The following is a 21,615-nucleotide window of genomic DNA, read 5'->3' as shown; positions in this document are numbered from 1 at the left end:
ATTGAAGCTCTACCAAAATGATGTCCACTCAAGGATATCTCCTTTAGAATGTTTTATTTGCCTTTGGAGAAGGCAATTTGACTGTGGCGCAGGTATGGCTGCTACTGGAACAGGAGCAGCCGCTACTGGAGCAGATTGGCTGCTCCTGGATCTGCTGCAGATGCCATTTGTACCGTAGCTTGATTTTGAACTATTAGCTGCTGAATCTGTAAGGTGTAGGCCTATTGCTGATAAAGAATTTGGGCTACAAATGCTTCTTGTTGTTAATTGAGCAAATCTTGGAGCAGCTTGTTCCTGTATTTATCCCGTTTGCGATCTTCATTTTCTGCTGGTCTTGAAACTTAGCGTCCAGTTTGTGTTAGTATTCGTCGCGTTTTTTTTTGCGAGAGTGAGTACCATACTGATTTCTTCTTCGACTTCCGCTACTGTGGAATAATCTTCTTCGATTTGCTCCTTGGTGGCGTTGGCAGCTTGCAGAGACCATCTTACTTGATCGCCCGCCTTGATACATTTTTTGGTAATGCCAGTTCAGGAGTTCAGTCTCCGTGGCAAGGTCAATATCCAATTCTGCTGTCATGGAGACGTCTTTTTACTTCTTTATTTTCTTCTTTGTCCTGGTGAGGTGGCCTTTTACGCCTGAACGTGTTGCAATCGCCGCTCCTGTAATCTTGACTTTTTTTGCTGGAACTAACTGAAGCAAAAAAGAAAAGGGGCTTGTCTTTCCTTGCTTCTATCGTCGATGATACCGGGTTTTCAAACCTTTTAGTTATTGGCGCTTAGTGGTTCAGCAGGGTTCCACTTCTGGATTTCCATTAAAGGAGTGGATAAAAAGATTAAGGTGAAAGTTTTTTACTTTCGTTATTGCCACCAGTTGCGGTTAATGGAAGGGATTAGCGCTGTTCTCCAGATAGTGGGCGTATTGTTAAAACTCCACTGGTTTAGATTCTTCCTCCTTCCTTCCTTCCTTCAAACAGGTGACTGGTTGATGTAGCGAATTTCGATTTTGGCTCTTAGTTACCTTTCGGTAACTTCGAGCAATGTACCGATCTTGTTGTCAGTAATAAATGATGTCACAGCGTTTGGGCGGTGTTTTAACACGATTCAAGATAGTTGGTTATTAAACGGAGTACCAAAATTGGCTTTTCCAATAACATGAATGTTAACGACAGAAGTCGTTAGGGATAAATGTAATTTAATTTTTTGTTTTGTATGTCTGTATGTACGTGTGTGTGTGTGTGTGTGTGTGTTCGTGTCATTGCCGAGGGGCAGACACGTCTGAACTTGTCTGACCTTGGCTAAACTAACACCCTTTGGTTTTGCTATAGGTTACCCTCCCCTTACACTTCCGCCACCCGATTTACACCAAAACTAATTGTTCGCGTTAGCGCTCCTTCTTTGTCTTCCCCTTTCATGCATTTCCGCCGTAGTCGAAGACGGAGGGAGATGCGGCAACGAGGTCACTCTTACACTGCAATCGCAACCTGTGGTTACAACACCATTTTCGGTGTTGTAACCTCGTGTCGTGTCAGCTAATACAATCGCAGCGTGGCCTTTTAGCCACTGAGTTAACCACATTCCGTTCCGCTTATTTCGGTGGTTAACAATGGAGGTTTCAATGCAAGGTTTCAAGTATTCATGCGAACAAAAATTTATAAAGAACTTAACAAAGATTCACCATAGCGTAGTTTATTAAAGTTAGGTTGCATAGATATGAAATTTTGGTAAAAAGACAGAAAACATTTTAAATTTTGGAAAATAAATGGAAAATTTTGGTTTTTGACCGCTAGGTGGTGTGAGCATTCACTTTTGAGGTAAAAATACAATTTTTAAATTTTTTGAAAAAGTTTGTTATTTTGACCGTTAGGTAGCGTAGGAGTTCCTTCTGGTGGAGATATTGTTTGAATTTGATAAGAAAGAAAAGTTTGTAGTTCTGGGACGCCGAGATTACGTATCCATTCAGCTAGAATGCAAGTTTGAAATAATTTTTGAAAAAAAATAAAATAGTTGGAATTTTGAGCGCTAGATGGCGCCACTCTACTCGAAAATTAAAAAAAATTACTTTGGTGTTGTCTATTTCTAGATATATTTTTAGAAAGTCTTTTTCTTTTTTGTGTTGTTGTGCAATTGTTAAATTTCGCTCCAAATTGAAAGCAAAAGAAAGAAAGAAATGGCAATCATATTTTTTATTTATTAATTTATTTTTGAAGGAGAATTCAAAAGTTTTTGTAACATGAAACAAAAAAACATTTTCCCCAAGGCATTCACGTGGTGCGTCACACTCACAGACCCAAAAACTTAAATTTTAAATTAAATTTCAATTAAAGTAAGTGGTTCGAAGGAGCATGTAAAGTATAGGTCAGCCCGTGTACTGATCTTACCTTATGTGACGTAGAATTCAGAAGAAAACAATTGAAGGGAGATGGGCGAAAACGTCAAACGAGGGGGAATAAGAGGCTGCATAAAACAAAAAGAAAAGAGGCGTAAAAAGGAAGAAGGCAGTAGTTTTTCTGGTAGGGTAGTTTTTAGTTGGAAAAGATCTGCTGGACAAAATTCGTTTCGACAAGCAATTACTGCAATTATTGTAAGTAGAACAAGTCCAATTTCATATTTTTTCTGTTTGTATTGCTTGGGGGATGACTGAACCGCCCCTTCCCCAGTTGTATGTCTACTCATGCAAATAAAGTTGGAAAGGCCACATGTGATCATCATTTGAAAAGTTTGTGATTTGAGAACATCACCTGGTGGTCTCCACCAGTAACTAAGGCTCGTCTGATCTTCTTCCCTCAAACGCACTTGCAGGAACATTTTGGCCATTTTCGGCCGGTGATTTTTTTATTTTCTGAAACGTAATAGCACTCCTACCAGGTTGGAATAGAGGCCAGGTACCTTTAACAATACTGTGTTCAATAAGATACCACGATGTTTTGCCGATAGGTTGAACACTATTTTTAACTTATCCGGTTTGTGAGGGTGAGTCACTGCATGATGCGGAACGTACCACCTTCTTCCCGAGTCTTCATTATTTAATTCACCTGATGAAACTTGTCTAGCGTATCCCAATTCAACGTATTCATTAATGGTCTTTGAATAACGCTTTGTTAATTCCGGTTGTCGTAGTAATCTCCTTTCCAAAGCGAAATTTTTTTCAATATCTGATGGGCATTGTCAGGAAGTATTTGGCGGGGTATTCGCCACGTAAGGCCTATCTCATAACGTCCGGTATCCAGCAAGCGAATCGTCTGACCAAGAGAGGTTAACGCAGCTTGATCATCCGGGGAAACTAATTTCCTACGTCTGGTTTTGTGACGATTGGCTCTGTTGTTGAAAATTTCTCTTCCAATGCTGTTAATGGGTGTTCTTTCGATTTTGTTGACGTGCAGTGACTTGCAATTATATTCTTGTGAAATGTTAGCTGGTTTAACTGGAACTAACTACCGTCCAGCCTAAAGAAGTCCGTATTGCTGTGGGGCCTGGCGCAACCTTAGCCGGCCATCTGACATCCAACGTTAGATGTACATCCAGGATATCATACCCAAGCAGGATGGTTACCAGTGTAACGAAGCAATCAAAATGTATATATCTTTGCAAGATACCCACAATATGATCTACTTGCTTATGCTTACCTTATATTTATATTATATTCTTATTCACTATTATAACCGTATTTGCTAGTTGCTTCATGTGCAATCATGTTGACCTCGATAAAACTTCCGGGTTCTGACTCACGCGTGTGATGTACCTGTACAACACGAACATCACGCCACGTTACAAGACATCCGTGATTGGCTACACGCGTGAAGTACCTATACGTCATCACATATCACGCCATACACGAAGATTCGACGTTTCATGGTGAACCCACTTTCTGCAGGAGTCAGACAAGTACCAGCTTGCAAGATGTTTAGTCGCCTTTAGCTTGAATTATCACTCTTAAACAGTAGAATTTTTATCTTGATGTCTTAGCTTATTCATCTTAATTCACTAGTTATTCCTCCCAACTTATTTTGTTCTTCTTTCCACCCGAGCATCGCGAGTATTTCAATTATCTTCTCAACACGTATTCCAAATACTATACGTGTCGGCGCAAGTAGTATTGTTTCCGTTTTTCTCCTATTATTCCCTCACGCTTGTACGCCCGCACTACCAAGGTAAGATCAAATTACTTTGTCTCGAATCTCGCGCTCAGTTTCCCGATTGGACTTACGTCCACGAATCCCTACTCGTTTTGTAAACCTTTCCGCCTCAGCTTAATAATACATAATCATCATTGTGGGTAAATACGCCTTTTTAGTTTATTTACCGACCAATTGTCTTAATTCATCAACCCATTAACCCGAGAGGGAGAATGCTTTACACCAGCGACGTGTCAATTTCTTCTAGTGGTATTGTGGATAAATGGCTCCAACGAGCGATTTCCAACGGCCCAATGGATTTTTCGTTTAGTGAGGTGAAACTCGGGTATTGTAAGAGCGTTCTTCATTGCATAGGCCACTGAATGGTTGCTGGATGCGATCGTGAAGCTGGTAGTGGTTGTCGAGATGTCCGATTCGGTTCCTTGGATCGACTTAAGTTTGATGAGATTGATGTGCTCTTTCAGTCCCAATTTTCTGGCCATCTCCGTACGAATTAAAGATGACTCACTTGCGCTGTCTAGTAAAGCATACGTTTTTACCCAGTTTGCTCCGTTGAAAACGAAAATCGGTAAGACCGCAAGTAAAATGATGGGATGGGGATTTCCGCTATTCGAGATATAGTGATGGCTAACAGTGCTCTCTGTACCACGTCTGCTGATCCTTGAAGCACCATGGAGTGGATGATACGGTGTACGTGATTAACCATTGGTGTAGATCATTGAGATCAACGTATTTCGGTCGCATTTGGAACGCAAACTTCGCCCATCAATTGCTTCTTACGTCGGGAGGTAACTTGCATGACATTTGTTCGAGAGTGTTTCAATAACTCAATTTTTCGACTTGTTCTAGGGCCTGTAGCGTGGTGACGGTGTCGTGGAGCTCCGATAAGAATTCGTATAAAGCTGGGTGGTCACCCTGTCTGCAACTTGGAAGGAGAATAAAATGCTGTATATGATATCTAACCAGTTGCTGGACATCCTCGTACTTTTGGCGATGCTCCTGTACTGCCCTCTCATAGGTTCCTGGTGTCTGTAGTAGATGAGCCATTCTCTTCTTTATATCAGGATATAGAACATCTCCAAGAATCAACAATTTATGTTTATTATGCAGAGTGGTATCGTGGACAAAGGTCTCGAAGTTTGCAATAAAACTCGGCCACTCCTTGGAGTCTCCGTTAAAGGGATTGGCTCTCATTCACGATACGAAGTATTCTAACCATTGAGTCGACGTTCTTGTTCCTGTCTTCTTGTGAATTCCCGAAAGATCCTGTGCTCTGGACCACCGAAGTGGCTCTGGACGAATAGTTTCATTCTCGCACTTGTTCCTTTTGAGCTTGGAGTGCATTCTCTTTAACCTCTTGAAAATTGCTTTCTAGTTCCATGCGTTGGCGTTTGGCTGGTTCGTCAGATGTTTCTGTCGGCGGTTGCCTTTTGCTGGCTATTAGCAACTGTTGTATTGCTCGATTCAATTTTCTGACTTTCTCCTTAGCGGTTTCTTCATAGCTGGTGCACTCGCTTGTGTCTCCTTCGCACGCTTCTATGGACTTCCGTTGAAGCTCAAAATTAAATTGTTTTCTAAAATTATCTACTAGACACTCTTGCGTTACCGCCTCCAAGCTTTCCTTATAGATGGCTAGTTCTTCTTTTTCGAGTGGGGGTTGCCGTTGTAGGCCGTTGATGATGCGATCTAGTAAGTTTTGTTATCGAGTTTTGGCGTTCTTGAAAAGCCACCTGGCGATAGCTTCTTCTATGTTGATGCCTTCAATGCCTTTTTCTAGCTGAAGGCGTAAATTTGTGAGTAATTGGAGCTATATGGGATAACAGAATTTGCATACCGTCAACTGAGCTTAAGCTCTGGCTAATCGTGCTCGAGCCTGAGCTCTCTTTCGAAACGTGGAAAGGAATACGCCGCTAATCAAAACGTGGTATGGCTTGAGCCCCTATCGAGAATGTGTGTGGTCTGTTCTATTTCTGTGAGTGTAAAAAACTCGTCAGTGGTTTGACCCACCTCTTAGTAAAATAAATTTTGGTACCTTCCAGAATTCCTAACTTAGCCTTAAGTTCAAGTTTCAGTGGAAATATATTAGGTCTTCACCCCACCCTGGGAGATTGCAAAATACCTGACCCGACCTGTTACTTGCCTTGAAGCGTAATATTTTAAGGCATTTAAGAAAAAGGTCTAGACTCACCCAACCCTGCCCTGTCGTGTCCATCACCCTGTCTACCCTTCCCCTTAAAGAAATACAAACAAAAACCCTTTACTTCGCCAGTAGGTGGCTTTAAAAAATTAAATCGGTGTTCGGATTTTTGTGCAGGATACTGTACATACTAAAATTATTTTGTCAACATCGCTTATTATCATGTCAGCGTTTGTCAGCATCGCCCCAGCCATTGTGGGTAGAAATCATTTCATAACGCTCTAACCACTGACGAGGGATTTCTGTTTGGCTACCTCAAAAATAGGTGCGCTTATGAATTTCCTGACAGCTGCCATAGCTGTGCCTTTGAAGCTCCTGCTGATGTGTTAGAGGTAAAAAAAGGTGTTGTCCTATCACAGGAACAATAGGATGCGTTGGCTGAGTTAATCTGCTTCTGAGTCAGATTCCGAATCTGACTGATTTACAGGGCTGTTTAAACCACTCTGAAGGACTGTCCCTACTCTTGAGACAGCCAAACTTTCTCTAGAGGTTGAGATTTAAGAATCTTGTGTCTGGCTGGCGCTTTACTGTCACAACAGGGCAATGTGGTTGACAAGTCAGGAGGCGGATGCAATCGTCTTCTTGGATCTTGAGGGAACTAGGTAAACACGGATTAGTCTTTTCTGGATCGACTATAAATAAAGCAGCGCAAAATTCGTTAGAAACGGGTAATGAGCTGCATTTCCATGATTAAAAGTCACACTGGACTTTAACTAACTATTGTATTTTTCTTCCGACACAGAATGGACAAATGCAATGTGACACAAGAATTAAAATAGGAAAGACTTAAACGTTACTCAACTTCTTAGGCGTCTAGCAGAACTCTCGCTAGGACAAATGAAGACGGGTTTTACACTAATTTTTGAATTTACACCCCTTCCTGAGGTTATATAAATTCACTGTGTTTCTAAGGCTATTTAAGAATTTCCTACTTATCCAAAAATGTACGATTCTTCACGGAAAGTTTTAGTATTGGTAATTAAAGCGTCGACTGTAGCGTCTCTCGGAATAGATAACCACGTATGCTGTTGTCCGCAACATCTTGTAAAGTATAGTTCAGCCCGTGTGCTGTTCTTACCCTTTTAGAGATGAAATTAAAGATGTAGAATGATGAATCACGGGAGCACTGGTTAAATGTCTGAAGGGCCAGTGTAGATCGTGTACGAATCGTCGTGTGCGTGTCCTGGGTACATCGTGTATTATACCATGTATTTGTCAAACTTCTCCCCCTAGTTGGAGGGTGCTTAGCGCCGCTTGTACATGGTTCATCACTAGAAGACGACGGTGGAAATTGGGTAAATCGTGTATGGAGCCTTCCGTGTACGTGTATTGGTTTGGTTTTGTTTGTCAATTTGAAATTAATACGACACGATAGTTTAAAATAAATAGAAAAATCAACAAGTCCAGTCTTTTTTTATTAATAATAAAAAATTGGCGAAATCGAAAGGATTGCCATCCGAATAAGCAAATATATATCTAACATATTGTTTCAATAAAAAATTGTTGAAAAAATTTCTTGCATATTGCAACAGAGCATTTTCAAAAACGAAATGATGAATGCCCTTGTGGCTTGACTTTATTTGGAAATGACCATATGGACATTTTTGTTGTGGATCATTCCCTTGGGTCACTCGTTTTGGGGAGTAAGTCAGTGGTGTAAGTTGTGAGAAAACTAATTGACCGTTTGTGATTGGATTTAAGTAATCCGTTCTCTGTTGTGTTTCCTTCTCGTTTGAACTTACGGAAAATGGTTTTTAATAAAAAACAAACTGGATTTATGCTGAGCATCATTTCTATGTTTTCGGATAATACTTTACCTGCGTATATAATCAACGAAGAAACAAATTTCCCATCGCATGCTCTTTTGCCAAACCCAGGTAAGATTTCTGTTAAAGATAAACATAGCAATAGAATGTTTCATTAATTGTCAAAATGTTTACCAAATCGTTTTTTCTACTTCATTGTAGAAAGATTACGTATTTATCATTGCATTTCGTTCCATAACAAAACATACAACTTAAACATATCTATAATATGTAATAAAAATGTAATCTATGTTACATAGGTACAAAATTCATGATTAGATGGGAAGGCGAGAAATTTGAACAGGATTGGCGCATGGATGGATATTGTTGGCGTCAAACAAGGGGAAAAGTGACATAAACCATTCAGAAAAAATATCTTTTTTCGGAACACAGTGAAGATTTCAAAGGGGAAGAGAAGGAGAGCCGGTGCACTATCTTTTCCCAGTCTACTTTCAAATTAAGGATCAATTGCGGTGAAACTCCAGAGTCCTTTACCACCCAGTATAACAAGACAGTATTGCATCACAAAGAATATCCTAATGAGGTTCTGGTTAACTACGAAGGCGACGCATCGTGATTCAACAAGGAGTATTCGCACGGATATGCAAAACGGCTTGAGAAAACAGAAAAGCCTCTTTACCGTACTACCCAGTCAGTCTTAACAACAGCAAAAGAAAGAAAAGATGACCCACCTTCCCAAGTATATGGCGACATCATTGAAGGTGTAGGGAAGAATATGAAAAAAAAACAGGCTGTACAGGCTCCGAGGAATTTACAGCAAGTAAAAAATGCACAAAAGGCGGCAAGAAGAGCAACAACACTTAGCCATGATGCGCAATACAGCGCCTACTTATCTGGCATTGAAACAAATTTCATGCGGAAGTTCGAGCTGTATCCCGAGTTCAATTACGCGTGTTTGCATTTCGGTGAATATGTATTATACGTTATTTATTATTTTTTAATTATACGTTGCAGATTTTAGGTACGTCTCGGATAACAATTAATTTACATTTTTAGAAATGGCTGATGAATTCCAATTGCTGCTGGATCGCACGGATTCACCGGCAGTCGTAATGGAATACGACACGAACATTGATCTTGTAAGCTTTAACGTTAGTTGGCTTTCATTCCACCATACAGAATATGAAAATCTTCCTGGAAATCCTATTCCCACCATCGGTTTAGCCTGTTTTTTGCACTCAAAGAAACTTCAGTCATCCTATGAATATTTCTTCAACAGGATTAAGGAAGAAATTAAAAGATTAGCGGAAGCTAAAAATATCATAATATGCACAGATGAAGAGCAAGCTATAGTTAACGCTATTGAAAAGGTAAGAATATCGGGCATTAAGTTGTTACAGTTTAACAGATTATATTTAGATTTATGTCATTTTTTGTTATATAGATTTTCTAACATATTGAAAAAATGTTTTCTTTTTTTTTTATATTCGACATTTTTCGATTGAGCCGTATACTGGACGTATCTATGACATAATTCTTGTATACTTCCAAAATTGTACGTTATATTATTTTTTTAGGTATTTCCTACTATTGAAACAATTAGCGTGTTGATGTTGATTTAGATTTTACACCAATTACATTACAGCAGCAAAAACTAAAGGGAAAAGGTAACAGACGGAGGGAGGAATCGGGAGAAGACTAACTCACTGACTGCCTCGCTGGTCGACTGGTGACTCGACTTACTGCTGGTGAAGTTTGTCCGTCTTTTATACGGTAACACAGAGAGTCGAATTTAAAGTCAAACGAGGTCAGGCGTGTTCAAAAATATAAGGTCGGCGGAAGAAGGCTGACTTTACCGTTAGAGTAATAAAAGTAGAAAGTGGGTGATTCGGGGCAACAAATTTGGGGTCAAAACTGGGCAATAAAAGCCACGAGTTAAATTTTACCGTTTAAATTCTGATTTGGTCGACGAATTCTTACACTATACCTCGTGCTAGATGTCACATTCACGCATGGATGAATATAAAAATGAAGTTAAGAAGTCTCGGGATCTCAACGAAGCCTGAATTGGAAAGGTATCGTGAACAATTTTACGAACTTCTACACCATGAATCGTACCACGCAAACAGCGTTTCGCTGGATACCTTACAAAGACATGTACGGAACAATGTATGTAAATCCTATAAAATTTCACTGAAAATTCATATTTAAATCATTTTTTAGGTTTTTTCAGTTTATTTCGAAAAAAATATTCACCCTGACATGAAGGAAATGGGACTTTGGGCACTAAAGGACTACGGGGTTTACAATATTGTCACGTGGAGATCACGTGACATACGCGTGAGACACACCCCACACTCACCTCCTTCTTGGAAACAAGCAAGGGCGAATGTACGAGTACATTCGACCTTGTTTTGTCTGAATGTTGCGGTAGCATCACAGGACGCTTGCACCTTCTCTAACGCTTCGGGGAAACAAGCAAGGGCGAATGTACTCGAACGTTCGGCCTTGCTTTGTAGTAAATGGTTAAGGGTATCATCTTCTTTTGTAGAAACAAGCAAGGGCGGATGTACTCGTACAACCGACCTTGCTCAGTAATAAGTCATACGTGTTATTTCGATTGTTCGTAGAAACAGCAAGGGCGAAAGCACTCGATGAATCAACCTTGCTGTTCACCTACCATAAATAGGCGGTGTAGTGTCTCTTGAATGCAATGTTCTTACTTGACGTCTTACCGTGTGGACGTCCTAATACACTCGTGTTACACATCACCCCCAAGTGTAACAAATGGTGGAGATGCAGCATTACTAAGGAGACAAGGCAAGGAAGTTTATCTTATAGTATTATTCATTGTCAGAGGCGAAAATCGTTTAGGGCTCTACCACAAGCGGTTTAACCAACGGGTTGTGCCAAATCTTAAATTGTTGGATACGGAGCCACGTTTTCGGCTGACAGTGGGGAAGACTATTTGGTTTCTATTAGCTTTCTCAAGGAAATCGTTTATTGCTGTGACAAGATTTTGAGGTATTGTAATGCAGAAAGACATTAATCATTTTTTTGCCGGAGGTAAATGAGAAAGTCATCGAATCGACGTTGGCCTAGTTGTCCAAGGGATCCGAGCAGACGTTTACACCCTTTGCCTCCATCTACGCGCCCGGTACCGGAACAGCATCTGGAAGGAAAAACTGTTGAGCCGGACAGCACAGAGGACGTAGTGGGAAGTGGGCAGCGGATAATCCAGGCTGAAAAAAGGTTGGAGAGTACTGCGAAAGATCTTGAAGAATCTTACGTAGACAAGAGTATTGAGGCAGTTAAAGAAGGTAGCGAAAAAGAGTGAAGACGACGAGTTGGAGAGTACTGCGAAAGATCTTGAAGAATCTAACGTAGACAAGAGTATTGACGACGCACACGAAAGTAGCGAAGAAAGCGAAGAAGAGGAAAACGGGGATAGCACTGACGAGGAGCAGTTATTTGCAGATACCGATAGTGATTCAGGTACTGGCATTATGCCTCCTCAGATAAAGTTTTTGAGTCCCAAGGTCTTTAAGGCAACGCCGGAAGATGACGCCTTCGACCGGCTTGAGCGTTACGAGTCAACGGGAGCGTACAATCAATGGGGCGATACGGAGCTAAGGGCGAATTTCAGCATGTATCTGGATGGAGCGGCAAGAAAATGGTACCTGTGCTCCACACTTCCGACGGAGTGGCGTGATTTACCCATACGACCGGGGGTTGGCCTCAACGCAGCTGATCTTCCGGCAGTAACTGGAGTCAGAACACTGTTTTGAAAGCATTTCAGCAACAAAACTACAAGCTGTTCCAGGAAACACGCTTGCGGAACCGGGTTCAAGGTATCGAAGAAGCGACAACTAACTACTATTACGATGTTATTGATCTTTGTAGGGTGGTGGATCCAACAATGGCGGAAGCCACCAAAGTCGACTATCTTTTTGGGGGGATTACGGCCCTCGTTGGTCGAAAAATTGTACCCGTTACAACCCAAAACAGGCGAAGAATTTTTAGAGGCGGCGAAACGGTTTACTGATGCCAAGCTCTTGGCCAATAGACGAAACTGGCCGGACGCGGTGCTCGGGGTGGCAGCAACCAGAGTGGCGGATGTTCCAATTGATTTCATTCGGACCCTTCCAAAACCAGCTCCAACTGTGGCTGATACGGAATTATGGAAAGTAATTAAAGAACTGCAAGGTGCGGTAGAAAGTTTGAAGATTCAAGCAACTCCACCTCCGAAGAGACCAGGAAACGAGAAGACAGTTTACGTGGGGAGAGTCGGAGAGAATCTACAGAAACAATAACGGAGTACTCAAATGTTACTGTTGTAACGGAACGGGGCACATGGCCCGGAATTGTTGGGAAAATCCGCAATCTGCTCGTTTCCGACAACGATCCTACTCAGGTCCTCCTGGCCCACAGAGAGGGCCGTTGGGTCCTCCCGTGCCAATCAACATCGTGTCCCAGCTAGCCGAGACGACTGCAGATTCATCAACACAGGAGGAGATAAAGGAGCAACCTATCCTTAGACTAGATTTCAGCAAGCTGATCAGAGAAGAAGTCACTTGTGGAACACGGCAAGTAATGGCAGTCGTCGACACAGGGGCAGCACTGACAGTTATATCACCGGAGCTGCTACGTGCATCCCAGTTCGTGCTGCGTCCATGGGACGGACCGCGGGTGGTGATGGCTAATGGAGAACAAGCAACGTTGATGGGAGCAGCCACCATTTCGGTCAACCACAAAATGGGAACAGCAACTGGCGAAGCGGTGGTATTTGGGATGGACGGAATTGATTTGATTTTGGGCAATGATTTCCTGAAACAGTATGGCAAAGTACAAATCGATTATCGAGAGCCGAAGGCCTCAATTACTTTTGGAGATCAGCCTCTTGCAGCCATTACATCGCAGCGGACAGATCACCAAACACGGCCGGTTAAATTGATTACCAACGCTGATGTAACAATCCCTTCTTTCTCAGTGGCCAATGTGATGACAGTAGCGCCAGCTTTAGAGGCGGAGAACTTTTGTTTCGAACCATCAGGAAAACTTCTACAAACCAAGGGAGTGTCGGTGGGACACGCGTTACTGGCAGCCAAAGTGGATTTCACCCCGTTGGCCAATTTAACGTCGACTAGCGTGTGGATTCCAAAGGGGACGACATTGGGAGTCATCAGTGGCTACGACGGAGAAGTGCTGAGCTGTGGCCTAACGACAAAAGAAGAGAACTCCCCAATGACCAGACCACCAACAAAGGAAGAAGTGATTCAGCGGAGGAGACTCATAGACGACCTCCAAAAAACAAGTAAATCATGGCATTCCGAAAGACAAACGTGAAAAAATGTTCCAATTGCTAGAAGAAAATTTGGAATGTTTTGCGGCAAACGCTTCGGAAGTAGGCCGCTGCAACATATCCGAACATAACATTGAAACGGGAGATTCCCCGCCAATCCATCAGGCCCCGTATGCCAGCGCGTGGAAGGCTAGAACCATCGTGAACGAACAAGTAAAAAGTTTGGAAGAGGCGGGAATTATCGAAATTTCGGACAGCTCGTGGTCCGCACCGGTGGTACTAATCAGAAAGAAGGATGGAACATGGAGATTCTGTGTCGATTACAGAAAGCTGAATTCAGTCACGGTACGGGATGTTTATCCTCTACCAAGAATTGCGGATGTGCTGAGTCGATTGGAAGGAGCAGAATTTTTTTCCATCCTCGACTTACAAGCCGGATATCATCAGATTTCGGTGAGAGACGAGGACCGTCACAAGACTGCCTTCATTACGGCTGATGGGTTGTACCAGTTCAAGGTACTCCCATTTGGCCTATCGAACGGTCCCAGTTCATTCCAGCGGTCCATGGATATTATACTGGCCGGACTTCGATGGACAGCGTGCCTCGTCTACTTGGATGATGTTATAGTGTACTCGTCAACAATCGACCTCCATGTCGAACGACTAAGGTTGGTATTGGAGAGTTTAAAGAAAGCGGGCCTTAAGTTGAAGGTGTCCAAATGTCATTTTGCGGAAACCAGTTTGAAAGTATTAGGTCATGTAGTGGATGCGGATGGTATTCGTCCAGACCCGGACAAATTAGCAGCGGTAAAGGAGTTCCCACCGTGCAACGAAGGAAAGACGGTGGCTCTTAAAGTGAAGAAAGTACAGAGCTATCTTGGCCTGTGCTCTTATTATCGTCCACACATCAAAGATTTTTCTATAATTGCACGCCCGTTAATTTTGTTAACCAAAAAGGATGCAGTGTTTGATTGGGGTCCTGACCAGGAGTCCAGCTTCAACACACTGAAGCAAGCGCTGCTTGCAGCCCCAGTCCTGGCTCATCCGAATTATGACCTACCAATGGAAATCATTCCCGATGCCTGTGGCTACGGCATTGGTGCGGTATTGGCACAACGAGTGGAAGGGCAAGAACATCCGTTGGCCTATGCCAGCTGCCTGTTAAGCAGCTCCGAAATAAACGACAGCATCACCGAGAAAGAATGCCTGGCCTTGGTTTGGGCCTTTAAAAAATTTAAAGGTTATGTATGGGGATGCAAGATCGTGGTAGTTACAGACCACCAGGCGCTGTGTTGGTTGTTAACCAAACGAGATCTCGCTGGACGGCTAGCACGTTGGAGCTTGTCGATACAGGAGTATGACATCGAAATCCGGTATAGAAGCGGAAAACTCCATGACAACGCAGATTGCCTCTCGCGATGCCCTTTACCCGTGATCGAAGACCAAGAAGAAGATCGCTGTGTGGCCATTGGACTTGTGGGGAGTGGCAGATCGGTGGATTTTGGACCGGAGGAAGAATTCGTTGCGGAGCAGCGTCGGGTCCCGCGGTGGCGTCGTCTGATGGACCAGTTGGAAGCAGGTCGTGCAACGTTAAAAAACTTCTGTCTATTCAATGGGCGACTATGCTTACAGACCATTAAAAACGGTAAACAGTATCGTCGCCTGTGCGTCCCACGTTCCTTTCGGGAACGCGTCGTAAAGGCATACCATGACGACTTGATATCAGGGCATATGGGAGTTCGACGCACCCTAACGAAAATTGCTAATCGATTCTTTTGGGAGCGTTTGGCGATTGATGTTACGAATTATGTGCAATCATATCCTAATTGCCAGGGTCGAAAAGGAGTGAACAAACGGCCAGCCGGTTTCCTGCAGTGTATTCAGGTGGCACGTCCATTTCAAAAGGTGGGAATCGACCTCTTAGGTCCGTTTCCTATGTCCAACACCGGAAATAAGATGATCATCGTTGCTGTTGACTACTTAACGAAGTGGGTGGAACTACGGGCCATGCCCAACGGAAAGGCGGATATGGTGGCAACATTTTTCGTTGAACAAATTGTGCTGCATCATGGAGCACCGGAATCCATCATTTCGGATCAAGGGAAATGTTTTATAGCTGAGCTTACCCAAGAAGTCATGAAGAATCTTGGAACCAACCACAAGACAACGTCAAGTTACCATCCACAGGCAAACGGATTGGTTGAGCGAATGAATCACACCTTGGCGGCTATGCTCTCAATGTATGTCAGCGCGGACCATAGAGACTGGGACGAGGCATTACCTTACGTGTGTTTTGCTTACAACACGGCGCGGCAGGAATCTACGGGATATTCACCATTTTTTTGCTTTACGGGCGTGAACCAATGTTACCTATTGATTTGGAATTAGGTGCGGATGCCAACCCTAGGCTGGTTACGTCGGGAACGGCTCCGGATTATGCAACCCAGGTTGTGACCGAATTGGCGAAGGCTCGAGCATTGGTGCACACGCGATTGGGAGTCGCCCAGGACAACCAGCGACGAGAGTATGACAGTCGCCACAGAGAGCTTCAATTTCAAGTAGGAGACCAAGGCCCTGGTGTACAAACCCTTTCGAAAAGTAAAACGAGCAGAAAAATTGCTTCATCGCTGGCAAGGACCGTTCAAAGTGATCCGACAGACAACTCCCGTGAACTACGAAGTGAAGTTAAGTTCCGGATCAAGAAAATCGGAGATTGTGCACGTCGTAAAGATGAAACCTTTTCACGACTTGGTCGAACGAGGTCCAAATTTGAATACGGAATCCACAGAGGCGACACGTGAGACACCTCTACCAAACGCCCCTCAACCACCTGTGAGGATTCATCGGGAGACGGGTACGGATAATGGAAACCACGGTGAGAGGGCTGCAGTTTTATCCGACAACAGCGTCCATCCAGTACCGTCATCTGGGGGAGTTCGTCAGCCAGAGACAGCAAGCAGGCCGGCCCGCCTCCCCACAAGGATACAGCCGGCTCGTCGAGCTGGTCGACCGAATCGTTACCTCGCTTTGTTGCTGCCTTACACAATTTGTGTATTGGCCTTTCTCGGGTCAGTCAAGGTTGATGCGTTGCTTGTCCGAGACACCGTGATTTTCAATGAAAAGCCGGGTGTCGCGTTCGGAGAATCATTCTGGACAGTCATAACAGACCTCGATATACGACCGGCAGAGGCAGTGGTTCAGACATTGAAAGTGAGGCTGAAGGAGTACGCGGACATGGCCGTTAAATGCCGTAAAACAGGAAATCAACAAGGTGCATCGGCGGCCAAAAAACTTGATGTCAAGTGTCATTGGTTTGAACGTGAATTAAATCAATCCGAACATCGACTAGCAACTTTTCGGGACGCCATTGGTTCTCCTTCCAAACAACGTCGAGCGGTGATCGATGGCGGCGGATCAGCGTTAAAGTGGCTGTTCGGAGTAGCCACCCAGGCTGATCTCGCTGGATTGAATAAGAAGATCACCGGCCTTACACACCGGGAAAATGAAATAGTCCATTTGATGGACCAGCAGGCAACTGTAGTGAACGAATCACTTTGGGAGATCCGGACAAATACCAAGCTGATCCAGGAGTTGGAAGGGCAAACGGCGGAACTAACAAAGAATTACAAAAATTTGCTTGGACGAATGGCAGAGCGTCAAGCTTACATGATCGAGTATTTCGATTTTTTCATCAATCTAGACACAGCATTCGAGTCGATGGAAGCGAGCCTGCAGTGGCTTCGAGACTTGGCAGACGCTCTTGACGAAGGGTTGGCCCTCTTGGCAAACGGCCGATTAGCGCCTCAGATATTTCCACCTGCTCAAATGGCTTCGGTGTTGAAAGCAGTTAATCGACAACTACCCTTGGGTTGGGCAGTATCGAGTGAAGAATTATGGGTGACCTATCGTGAAGCTATGGTGACGGTGGCAGCGGTGGAGGGAAGTTTTCGTCTCTTTATCAAAATTCCGATCTACGATCACGCACAGCAGTATACCCTGTTTGAAATTTTCAGTTTACCACGAGCAACAGACAATGGCACCCATGGAGTGGCGATCGGGGACCTACCGAATTTTCTGGCCGTTTCCACAGATTTGGAGACTTTTATTGAACTTTCGACTGCCGACGTTCAGGGTTGCAAACAATTGGAACGATTAATTTGTAATTTTCATACAGGTTTAGGAAAACGGGGAGCACGGAAATCCTGTGCGATTTCGTTATTCACCAATGACGCCAACCGTAAGCTAACGCAATGCAGACAACAATTTAAAGAATGGAAAGGATCCGAAGTAGCTTATCTTGGAGAGAATCGCTGGGTGTTCTCAGCCGTTACAGCTCATGAGGTGGTGTTCTCATGTCCGATCGGTAGCAGCCAAGGGCCCCCGCAATCACTGTTGCTGCCTCCGTTTGGGATTTTTCATGTCCCTCCTGGATGTACGGCTCGAACGGAAGACTGGGTCTTCCCCGCCAGTTTAGACGGACGATTGGAGGCCTCGTTAGATCCTCTGGTGGCACCCACGCTGGCCGCAGTGGGGTTTAATGTAACAACGTTCAAATCGGTCGCCATCATTGAGCTCCCGAAGGCGAATGCCACATCAATTAATTTCATCAGCGACCTACTGCGCCGAAACGACGGTGCTCGTGCGTCGTCTGAAATGACAGGATTCCAGATTCAAGAGTTAATGAAGAAGACGACCGAAGAATTTCAGCTGTCGGAGCCAAGATATCCGTTTGAACTTCTGATCATGTTACTATTACTAGTGGTGGCAACAACTTATCTCAGTTACCAAATTGTGTGGCTGAGAGGCCGTATGAGGGCCCACGAACAATTAGATGTTCAAGACGATCACTTCCTACCGCACCTCGAACAGGTGGCGGAGGTTTGACACGACATTTCCTTTTTTTTTAATGCTTCTTTTGGGGTGTTCGTTTGGAATTTTTTGTTTTCGGGATTTTTTTGTTTGTTCTTTATTTTTGGTGTGTTGGGTTTTCTGATTTAGGGTTTTAGGACTTTTTGGGGGTTACCGTTCTGGGGGTTTTATTTTTATCAAGCAGTCGGGGGCGACCGCCTTCACGAGGGGGGATCTGTCACGTGGAGATCACGTGACATACGCGTGAGACACACCCCCACACTCACCTCCTTCTTGGAAACAAGCAAGGGCGAATGTACGAGTACATTCGACCTTGTTTTGTCTGAATGTTGCGGTAGCGTCACAGGACGCTTGCACCTTCTCTAACGCTTCGGGGAAACAAGCAAGGGCGAATGTACTCGAACGTTCGGCCTTGCTTTGTAGTAAATGGTTAAGGGTATCATCTTCTTTTGTAGAAACAAGCAAGGGCGGATGTACTCGTACAACCGACCTTGCTCAGTAATAAGTCATACGGGTTATTTCGATTGTTCGTAGAAACAGCAAGGGCGAAAGCACTCGATGATTCAACCTTGCTGTTCACCTACCATAAATAGGCGGTGTAGTGTCTCTTGAATGCAATGTTCTTACTTGACGTCTTACCGTGTGGACGTCCTAATACACTCGTGTTACACATCACCCCCAAGTGTAACAATATTCTCTCAACAAATAGAATCGAATCCTTCAACTCCCTTTTGAAAAGGCGATTCGAAAAGCACAGAGGATATGACGAAGAAAAAATCATCGATGGAAGTGCCGAAATATCACGACGTCGATTACTTCAAGTGAAAAGAGCTATACGCAGCGTCGGAGAAACGTGAATGCTTCGCAAAGAACTGAGGCAGTGTTACCGGTTGATTGACGACGATAGTGAATTGTGCAACTTGGATACTGATGTTCTTGTAAAAGGGAAAAAATTACTAGAGGTAACGCGTAAAAATTATGTACAAAATATACCCAATATGTATTTTGTATAACATATGTATTCATCGCTAGGTTGACAGCACTCCAAAATTATCGAGAAGTACGTACCCAGTCCAACTATTCTTTGCCGTGCACAACTTATAATATTGGAGAACAGAATTTCATTGGTGCCCGAGCAAAAATGTTTCGCTATCACCTCAACCAGCGCTGACACACACTGTGTCACTTTGTTTTCTGGTGAGAATGGAGACCCAAACCAATACTGCACTTGCCCGGGTACCATGACGTGCTCCCATATACTGACTGCAATGATGGCGATTGGATATGTTCCACGACAGTCAAAAGGATGGTCGAATGGTACAAGAACCCGAAGAAATATATAAAGCTCGAAATCAGGAACTAAATTCCATCCTAGATCAAGCAAGGCAAACAGAAGGCGCAACGGTTACAAGAAACTGCAAAGAATAAAAAAACAGGTAGGCTATTCACTATCATCAAAAAATGTATGAAATATATTGTAAAATGTAAGCTTTAACATTTATTATTTTGTTACTAATTTCCGACAACCACAAAATTCATCTTAATGTAATTGCATAACCATATATTTATTTTACTCATTAGGAAAGTAAAGTTGGTGATGATATATTTTCGATGAATCGCGGAAGAGAAGGAATTTTCACGATTGGAATCAGAGCATTTGGAAAAAATAACGAAAAACAAGTACAAATTGAGGAAGAAATACCCATGGACTTCAACAACGAAGACAATTTACATAACATTTAACCAGAAAATACAGATATTGATCAAAGAAACTCCCATACCAACACCAGTAGCTCTGATACTCCCAATTCTAACGGGAGTAATTCCTATACTTCCATTTCAAGCAAACAATCATCTACAGATTCAGAGAAAAAGAGACTTTCCTGGTCATTGGTAAAAGAAACGTTTCGTATACACTTCATAAGAAATAGAAAATATGTAAAATGCGTGCATATTTGTATAACGATCCACGTTCATTCACAATGTTACCAGTAGCTATATTTTATTGTAGGTGGAAGAAAATTAGAAGGACAACAGTAAAGTACTTGCAGAAGAGTCAAGACAGCAGCCGCCACAAGAAAACATTATTCAATTTCAGGAGAAACAGGACGATGCCAGTAGTATGTTGGAAGATCTAACACAGCTATCGGAAAAACCCCAAGTACATAGTGGTTCACCTAAAAAACACAGGGTATTTTTTACTAAATCTTTCATGTATTTCATAATTCTAAAACTAAATTTATTTTTCATTGTACCAAATTGTTTTAAACACTGTGGTTTATGTAAGCATAATCTTTTTTTCTCATGTGAGAAATTATGTATTAAATTTTATATTTTGTTTGATTTTTCCAAAGAAGATTGAAAGGTCATTTTTTCATGACACATTCGTTCCCGACGCAGAGTTGAAAAACATCATAACTCCAAAATGTTGGCTATCTGATGTCCACATGGATGCAGTGTCAACAATTTTGCGGAAGCAATTCAAAGACATTGGTGGATCCATAGATCCCATATAGCACATTTCTGCCGTCGGATGTCCGAATCATGGCCGAACATCCGTTAGATATCTATGTACTCAATGGTTAGTTCCAGGGATGTCCGTCTGCTAGTCACCTTGGAAGTGCAATGGATGTGCGAAAATTATATTCTACGGACCTCCTTCCAACAGCCAAGAAGATTTTCAATTGTTTCATTTAAGGAGCGGCCTCGACCCAATCGGGGCGATTTTGCAAATCGGGTTTCTCATTTCGGGCCATCAAGGCGTGGCTCAGGGTGGAAAATTCTTCTCCCCGAATTCAATTTGGGTTTGCAATCAATTGGATTGCAATCAATCGATTCATCAATGCAAAAAACATTATCGATTGACTGTTTCACCCGATCTATCCGATAACAACCCCGATAATAGCTCGTTTTACCCGCTTGCCCCGATTTTTACTCTAAAAACGAAAGAACGGCCTTTTTTTTTATTGCTTCGGGGCAACGGGTAAACCTCAAATTTTTCCCCGCACCACCCCGGTTGAAAAAGTGGCACCTCAATTCCACCCCGAATGCACTTTATCGGTGCGGGGCGGTTAACTCGATTAGAACTAATTGGGGCCGATCACGAAGTTTCATTATTAATTGTCAAAATTTCTTTGTTTCCAAAAGGGGAAAACTTAACCGTGTTCAAATTTTTCCCTTGAACGTATTTTTATTTTAAGTCCAGCATTTAATACGATAAATTGAAAAAATAAAGCAGTAATTATCTATTTGCCGAATGGTTTATTTTTAAATTTATTAAAAAAAATGAATAAAATATATGTAAGTCGTGAGTTTGTTTGCACAAGCTTTCCGTTTAGCTTACGGGAA

At 42.9% G+C, this 21,615-nt stretch overlaps 1 pseudogene; it reads left to right on the top strand.

The window, feature by feature from the left end:
- The first annotated feature begins 4,538 nt into the window (after positions 1–4,538).
- LOC116932524 lies at positions 4,539–19,856 on the top strand (annotated as a pseudogene).
- The last annotated feature ends 1,759 nt before the right edge of the window (positions 19,857–21,615 follow it).

Source organism: Daphnia magna, linkage group LG10 (assembly GCF_020631705.1).
Source record: "Daphnia magna isolate NIES linkage group LG10, ASM2063170v1.1, whole genome shotgun sequence".
Taxonomy (NCBI): domain Eukaryota; kingdom Metazoa; phylum Arthropoda; class Branchiopoda; order Diplostraca; family Daphniidae; genus Daphnia; species Daphnia magna.
This window is presented reverse-complemented; position numbering and strand designations above follow the sequence as displayed.